General features: G+C 33.0%; 1 pseudogene; it reads left to right on the top strand.

The window, feature by feature from the left end:
• The first annotated feature begins 3,341 nt into the window (after positions 1-3,341).
• On the top strand, positions 3,342-5,474 carry LOC149171989 (dolichyl-diphosphooligosaccharide--protein glycosyltransferase subunit STT3B pseudogene; annotated as a pseudogene).
• The last annotated feature ends 3,656 nt before the right edge of the window (positions 5,475-9,130 follow it).

Genomic DNA, 9,130 nt, shown 5'->3' on the forward strand with positions numbered 1-9,130 from the left:
AAGAAATTCGAACATAGACTTTCCATGTGGTCACACATGTGGCTTTTGAGCAATGACAGGATTATTGTTGCATAGGAGATCATTCATAACATCCATGTGTACTATTTCCATGTATACCATATGCCTCAAATAATCATCAAGAAGATCAATGCCATATTTTCAAATTTTCAATGGTCAGGGGGAAAAGGATCTGTGGAATTTTACCTTGTCAAATTAGAGGATATATATCATCCAAAGGAGTTGACGATGGAGATTAAAAATCATGGATATTTTTGGTTGGTCCTTATTGACCAAATTTTTTTGGTGCACCCTATTTGGTTCTAGGATTTGGCAACATATATTGAAGGAGAAATATCTTAAAGAGGAGCACCACCCTTGAAAAAAAAAGGAATTATTCCCTATGACATTCGCTCCAAGGATTTGCCCAGTCATAGAGATCAATACGTCCTAATAAAAGATGATAATATCACATAAAAATGTCACTAATCATGGTTTCATAGTTCATTACATGAACACTACTAATATGAAACAAGGAGTGCCCATCCAAAATAGTGTTCCTTATAAAGGGTGCAACTCTTCTTTTTCATTATTTTGGTCCAAAATTAATATCTATGCTTAGTTTGAGGTAATTTTTTTTAGCCTCCAAGTTGATTGCATTTTCATTTTTTATCTTTCCTTGATGTGTGCATATTAGTTTAGTATTTTATCTATAGTACTTAGTTTCAAGTGAACCCAATGGAAAATCATAATAAGGCCTTTGGGTAAGTGAATTAGCAACCAATCTACTCCAAGTTTATGTTGTTGCCTTATTCTTGTCTATGGTTATCTATCTCTCTACACCATTCTGTTATGTCTTATAATTAATGTCATGTTAAATATTTTTATAGAAGTAACATCAGGAGGCTTATGAAGCAATATGAAAAGCCTTTATATGATGAATTCCTTGAAAAAACTTGAATAGCTAATTGTAAAGTATAAAAATGAAAGAAGCTACAAAAATGTCAAATCATTTAAATGTATTTAATACTATTATATGAAAATTGACCAGTATATATGTCAAAATCAATGACAAATATAAGGAATTTAGCTTATTACCTTCATTTCCTAAATCATGGGATCATTTAGTAAATTTCATTAGTTGTACAATGGATACTCTTGAATATTATTATATTGTGGGAGAATTATTGTATGAGGAAGTGCAGAAAAAAAATAGTGTTGAAACATCCATGGCAAAATTAATGGTGGCTAGAGGTTAGTCGAGAGAAAAAATAGATACATTGAGAGGTACATCTAGATCAAATTCAAAAAGCAAGAAGAGTAATCTCAAAGTATAGTACCACAACAAGTCAAGGCATGTCAACCAATGTTGTTGGAAGAGGAAGTTCCAAGGAAGAATCCAAAAGGGAGGAAAATCTGGTTGAATTAGGTCAATATATGATTTATGAAGTTTTTTCCTTTTGTAACATCCATCAATACTATGAAGAATGGTTGTTAGATTCAGGTACTTCTCATCACATGTGTCCACATAGAATTTGATATTCTTCATATCCAATTGCTAAAGGTGGTATTTTTCTTATGGGAAATAACAATTCTTGTATGGTTGTTGGGATTGGAATAATAATGAGTAAAATGTTTGATAGTATTATAAGTATACTAATAAAAGTTAGACATGTTCTTGAACTAAAGAAGAACTGATTTTTTTTTAAGTTTTCAATTTTGGAGATTACAAATTTACATGTCTAGGTGGATCACTAAAGTTGTCTAACGATGCTTTGGTGGTTACGAAGGCTACAAAGATTGGAAACCTTTACAAGCTAGAAGGAAGTACTCAAATTAATGAAGTATCGGTGGTAGTTGAGGAAGTGAATAAATCCACTTGTTTGTGGCATTAATTATTGAGTGAAAAATACTTCCAAATTTAAAATCTTTGAATTATCATTTTTGTAAACATTATATATTTGGAAGCTAGTGTAGATAAAAGTTTTAAAAAGGAAATTATATTATAAAACGTACTCTTGATTACATCCATTAATATGTATGGTGCCCATCCACTAACGTTTATTTTGAGCTATAATCGTATTTTGTAAGATTTATAAATCATTTCTCTAGAAAAATGTGGGTTTATGTATTTAAAGGAGAACCTAATGTGTTTAATATTTTTAAATAATTTACAGTTGTGGTAGAAAAATAACAGGTAGGATAATCAAATGTTTAATAGAAAATAGCATCGGTAAGTTTACATATTTAAAATTTGAAAAATATTGCAAATAAGCTAGGACTGAAAGAAACAAGACCAATTTGTACACTCCCTAGCAAAATGTTGTGGAGAAATGGATGAACAAGTCTCTTATAAAAGAGAAAAGAGCATGCTGAACAATGCCAATTTGTGACAAGAGTTGTGGGAAAAAGCGATCACTAATATTTGTTATCTTGTAAGATGATCAATATCAGTTGTAATAGATTGTAAAATATGAAAAGAAGTATGGAAATGGCATCCTTGTGATTATTGAAATTTTAAAAAGTTTTCTTGTGAAGCTTATGCTCTTACTCCTAAAAATCATTATTCAAATTTAAACCCCATATCGAAGAAATATGCCTTTGTTCATTATAATGATAGAGAAAAGGGATATAGATTTTAGGATCCTAATTTCCATGAAATAATCATTAATACAGGTATAAAATTTTATGAACTACCCCCCATTAAATCAAATGTTGTAAAAGTTGATTTGAAATAGGAGCAAAAGCCACTATATAAACAAATTCAGTTGGAGTGATCTAAATGGAAAGTAGTATCCACCCATGGTATTGAATGATGTAACTCAATAAGAAACTAAAAATACTACAAATAATGGGTCTCACCTTTCAAAAGGAGATATTTGTCAACCATGATGTAGTTGAAAAGGTTTTCCTCATTTAATATAGACTTATCTTTCTTTTGATACATTCTGATGTATTCAATGTGTGTATTTTTTTATCGATATTTTATTTTAGAATAGTTTCAGGGAATATTTTCTGTTTTCTCCCCTCTCTCTCTCTCTCAACATTCAAGTCTCTTGCATCTTAGGCCACAAGATTTGGATTAGTGGTATCAGAAAGAGTTACAATTCCATGGTAAACAAGGTTTTCTAGGGTGAATATGTTTGCTCCTACCATAAATTGTTCCAATCTACATATTTTTGGGTACCCTTTGCCTAGAATACCATTTATTGCTTCTAGCCATGACACAACCTACTTTCACATCTATAGAACTAAATTTTCAACATAAGAAACTATGCGCATGAGATCCTTTAGCTAGAAGCCCTAGAGAACTCAAAAATAGATGTGATTAATTTAGTAATTCAATGATTGGGAAATAAAAAATAAAATTGAATATTAAAATCACACCTCTAAGCCTAAAACTTGAAACCTTGTAGCTCTCCATGAGGAATTTCAAGCTCAAGGCCAAAAAATAAGAGGTACTACTACATGTGGGGATTCTTTTTCTAATATATGTCCTTACCTTTATAATGATATTGTTAATTGTTATTTACTATGAAAGAATGATCCACAAGTTCAATCTATATCTCAACTACATATTCACTTTGTACTTGTAGGAAAAAGGTTTCTGCGAATTCTAGAATTGGTTCAATTTCAAAAGATGGTATCCCTTAGGTAGAATCATTGACGGAGGAACTCCTTACCTTGTTCTTATGGTCTCTACAACTCTTCATTATTGGACTCTCATTTTTCTCATCTATGCAGTACACATAAAAGATGTCTACATGTTGATAGTGCCATTTTTTTGTCAAATACCACTTTGGTTGCTTATTTTTTGGTAGAGATATTTGGTATTCCAGTGCCAGACTTGCAATTACATCTCTTAATTTGTTTTTAGATCGTATTGTACTACAAGGGTGGAAATATTTTACTTACTTTTGACTTTATAGCTTTCTGTAAAGGTTATTAACATTGGATCCATAGTCCTATCAGTCACCCAAACTTTCATTTAATTTTATATGATGTCTACGTGGGGAAGTTATATTTTAATCATCAATTTAATTTCTATATATATTGTGGTACTTATGGTGACTGGGATATATTCATTGTGATTGTATTGGGAATTCTTCTTGTGATGAAAATATGATTTGTACACTTTCAACATTTGCAGTCTAGTGAGAACATGGTTTCCATGCGGATGTTTTCTTGTTGCAAGTATTTTTATTTATAAACTAGGTTAAACATCGTCTAGATGATCCAAAATTGTTTCAATACTTTTTGGAGACAATTATAACTAGTGCAGTTGGAGTAGGGGCACTAACACTCGAACTTGGCATGGAATTTGGCTATATTTCTCCCTGGACTAGACATTTCGACTCCCTCCTTGATCTAACATATGAAAAATATCATATACCAATCATTGCCTCTGTCTCAGAGTATCAACCATTTATGTTTGACATTCACATAATTTTTTTCTTCTTTCCATCAAGGATCTACTTTTGTTTCAAAATATTGACACATGCAACTATTTTTTTTTTTTGTTATATGGCCTTATTAGCTTATATTCTATTGAAGTGATGGCTTATATAATCCTTGTAAAAAATCCAACTATATGCCTCATTAGTGCTATAAAAACATATTCAACGATGAGAAAAATTTCCAACCTAGTTCACAGCAAGCCTACCTCTACATTTACAACTCGCAACAAAGGCTCAAGTGATTTCAAGTCATCTACCAAGGTGTCTGCAAATCAAACATTTCCATTCAAGAGAAATGATGTAGGAATCATAGTCTTACGTGTACCTTACTTAGTTACAAGATATGTCACCCACTACACTTGGGTGACATTAGAGGCACCTTTGTCTTCCTCTATCATTCTAGCTAGTACAAGTTCCCATAGTGACAAGGACATCTTTGATGACTATCTTGAAGTGTACTTATGGCTACCATTATGCCCCTCATGATGCCAAGGTAATGTCATGGTGGGATTGTAAAATAAAGACAATGGGAAACATAACTATTATTGTTAACAACAATACATGGAACAATACACACATTTCCATTATTGGGTGATCAATATCATCATATGAGAATGAAGCCTACAATTTCATGCAATTACTCGATGTTGATTACATGTTGGTTTTATTTGGAGGTGTTACGGGTTATTATTATGATGATATTAAAAAAAATTATCCATGGTTTGAATTAGAGGTGTTATATTTCTTGTTATCAAGGATTTGTATTATCTTGTTAATGGAGTGTACTATGTTGACAAAGAGGCAAATCCTAAAATGTTGAAATTTCTTTTATATCAATTATGCTACTACAGATTAGGGGAGATTGGTACTGAGTATGGAAAGCCTACTAGGTGGGATTGAGTGAGGGGTATTGAAATAGGAAAACAAAAAGTGAAACTTGAGTACTTGGATAAGGCCATTACAACATCTAATCGAGTAGTGATAATTTACAAATATAAGACACCAGTTAATTGGTGGTGATATTTATACCATACCTTGGCATACCCACAAGAAAATAATCATGAGGTCCACTGACTAGGCCACACACTATCAGTATCACAGTTTGTACACAAGCATTATAGGGTAATTCTATCCTTAGACCTCTATTCATCTTCTTTGTGGGTCAGCCAAAAACCCATGATTATTGGTCAACCACACAAAACCATTGTCCAAACTTATAATCACCAACCTGGTTTTGGGTCATCCACAAATCCGTTTTCTTCATTGGCACTTGGCACATTTGGTTACAGGTCATCCACAAACCCATGGTTATGGGCCAGCCACACAAAACACTTATCTTCGTTGGAACATGGAACATTTGGTTATGAGTCATCCACAAACCCATAGATATGGGTTAACCATAAAAAACCCTTGTCTTCAATAACACCTGGTTTTGGGTCATCCATAAAGCCATGACTTGGGGTTAACTACACAAAACCCTTATCTCCATTTTCTCATATTCAATAGAAGTTTCTAAGGAGATAACTTGATGTAATGGGGATCATTTCTTCCTAAAGGGGGGAAGGGATTGATAGAAATGGAAATTTACATCCACCCATGGTATTGAATGATGTAACTTAAGAAGGCACTAAAAATACTATAAATAATAGGTATCACCTTTGAAAATTAGAGATTTGTCCACCATGATGTAGGTTAAAATATTTTCTTCATTTAATAAAGAGTTATCTTTCTTTTCATACATTGTGATTTATTAAGTCTGTTTATTTTTTATCAATTCTTTTTTAAGAATAGTTTCAATAAATATTTTTTTCTTTCTCTCCACTCTCTCTTGACATTCAAGCCTCCTAGATCTTAAACCCCAAGATCTTAAACATGGAGAATCAAACATACATGGAAAATTATAAGAATTAAGAAGCTTCTAATGATAAAGAAGCTCTTGATGAAAAATATATTCAGGAGAATATAGAAATTCCAAAAACAACACTGAGACGATATACACAAGACATAAATCCTTCTGAAAGCTATATTGAAGATGGGGAGCCTTATTGTTATCAAGAAACAATATGTGATATTGATAATGTTAAATGGAAGATGGAAATGGAAGAAGAGATGAATAACTTGGAAACAAGATAAAATATGGGACTACAAATTTCCAAATATAGAAAAAATGTTTGATGTAACTAGGTCTACAAATTGAAGAAAGGCGTTGATGGTAATGTTGAAATGTAGAGAAATTAGATGTTAAAGCAACATTTTTTACATGAAGGTTTGGATGAGGAGATACATATCGAACAACAATGATCTGAATTGGACCATTATATTATTTTTTATTAGTCTCGATGCTTTTTAGAGAGGAAAAAGTGGAAGAATCAGCTAACGAGAGCACTTTTACCAATAGGACCCAATTTGGAAGATTGGGGTATGAAACCCTGTAGGAGTATTCTAAGGCATTAAATAGAAATTCTTAGGTTAAATTTTCAATTCTTTAATATGTCACCTTTACTTCCTATTCTACACACAAAAATGTTTCCACGATGCAAGAATTGCCTCAATTAGAGTCTGCATGCAAAAGGTGTGCCACTCAAAAGTTGAGCTTTCTATTTTGATCACCATAATTTGAGAGGATGCCATGTCATCCCCCATTATTCATTGAAAAGGCATTAGCCATGTGATCATGATGAATAAGAAATTAGAATATTCCATATTGTAACTCTAGTTAAAAAATGAAAGAGTCAAATCTAACCATTGGTAGGTTATCTGGCTGTGTCATAATCGAGCCACTAAGAGGAAAAGGTGTTCCATTGTTTTCAAGTGCATTTTGTTCCATAGACGAAAAAAGTGGCTGAGATGGATAACAATAGCGCACATAGAGATGATTTGTGCACTATAGTGGCCTACAAACCACAAATCATAGTTCTTTGTACTTTTTACTTGTACTTGTAGATTGCTTTTCTCTTTTTCTCTGAGGTCGCTCTGCTCTGGGTTCTCCCTTAAATGGCTTTCATAGGATATATCTTCTAGAAATTTTGTTTTGTGAGTTTTTTTTTTGTTGTTCTCTATTTTTTGCACAATTATAATTTCCATGCATACAAAAAAAAAATATTGATCGAAAAATCTAAAAAGAAATAAACCCTCGTAGTGTAAATTTCAAAACTTAAGTAAGTTTCATGAAATCTATTGTGATGAGCTATCTAGTGGAATATCCATGATAATTTATAGAAAAAACCACAAGGATTTGTTCATCATCACAAAACAAGGTTAGTTTGTAAGCTTAAGAAATCATTGTGCAAGTTGAAGCAATCTCCCAAACAATGGTACATGGATTTTGATTCCTTCAAGATGAAATAGAATTTTACTAGAAGTGAGTATGACCATTATGTTTCCCTCAAAAGCTCAAATGATGTATTCACTATCTTAGTGTTATATGTTGGAATACACTTGCTACAAGAGAAACATGGATGGGATCAGTAGGTCAAAGGATCAAATGGCTAAGACCTTTGATATGAAGGATCTAGGATCATGTTGTAGTAGCTACAACCACCCTTCAATTTTTTTCCTTCGCTTTATTTTGGAGCCTCCCTCCTTAAAATCTTAGCAGCTTGTCTTGCACTGTTAAGGCATTTGTGTCTCATTCAAGTTTATCTTTCACTTTGCAACTTGTGTTCTATTTCTTGCTTCGCCGACTAACCACAATCTCACCCCATGACTTGGTTTACATGTAATTCTTGCGCTATCTTGGAAAATTGTGAAGTCCTAGAGGGAAACCTTCCTTGTTCTAAGGAATTCCACAGAGCATCCTGGTAGCCTCCCTTACTCTCCAGAATTGTGCAGAGTACGCCGACAATCAAGCCTTTCACTCCAAAATTGCACAGAGCATCCCAACAATGAACTTTGGCTCAAAAATTGCACAAACCCAGCTGACAACTTGTCTTCAGCTAGGAAATTGTACAAAGAAAGAGAAGCAGCTAGAGCCACTCAACCCAGGAATTGCGTAGAAGATTTCTATTAGTTGTTGTCTGATGCATGTGCCTGCACATTGCTTGGTTCCCTCTAGAATTATGCAATATTCCCATGCATGCATGGAAAAGTTTCCCGAAAAAGAAAAAAGAAAAAAAAAAACATCCCTAAAAAATAAGGATCTATTTTTAACACTGGGATTTACACTCAAGTTGATTTTAGAAACCTCAAGTTGATTTTAGAAACTTCTCGCCACTTGTCGCTTTTTCTAGATTTTTGTCATGTGCGTCATAAACCCTCAATCTACCAAATCAATTTAATTGATTCCCAAGAGATCAGTCTACACATTCGATCATGGATCTTTGACATTCTCAAAGAATCTAGGGACCTTCAACACAATGAGCACAACGTTTTCGAGTAATTTTTTCTTTGCAAGCCTTTTGTTGCCTTTTTTGTCGCCTTTATTTCCTTGGCTTGTGTGTGTTATTTTGCATGTTTTACTAAATGAACGTTGGTGTTTTAGTTTTTTTTATAACTTTTACAAGTGTTGTTTCATGTTTTGCATTGTATTTCTTAAGCGTCTCATGCATAACATTATTTTTGCACTAACAGTCGTTGTTGCGATGACTCTCCCAACCAGCTTCGTTGTTCATCTGTTTGATTGATTCCTGCATTGATTTTGATTGCATGCATGATCATTCACTCCTATTTGCACCATC

The sequence above is a fragment of the Pinus tabuliformis genome, chromosome 4_2 (genome assembly GCF_031772625.1).
Source record: "Pinus tabuliformis cultivar Carrire ecotype Pingquan chromosome 4_2, CPIR1, whole genome shotgun sequence".
Taxonomy (NCBI): Eukaryota; Viridiplantae; Streptophyta; class Pinopsida; order Pinales; family Pinaceae; genus Pinus; species Pinus tabuliformis.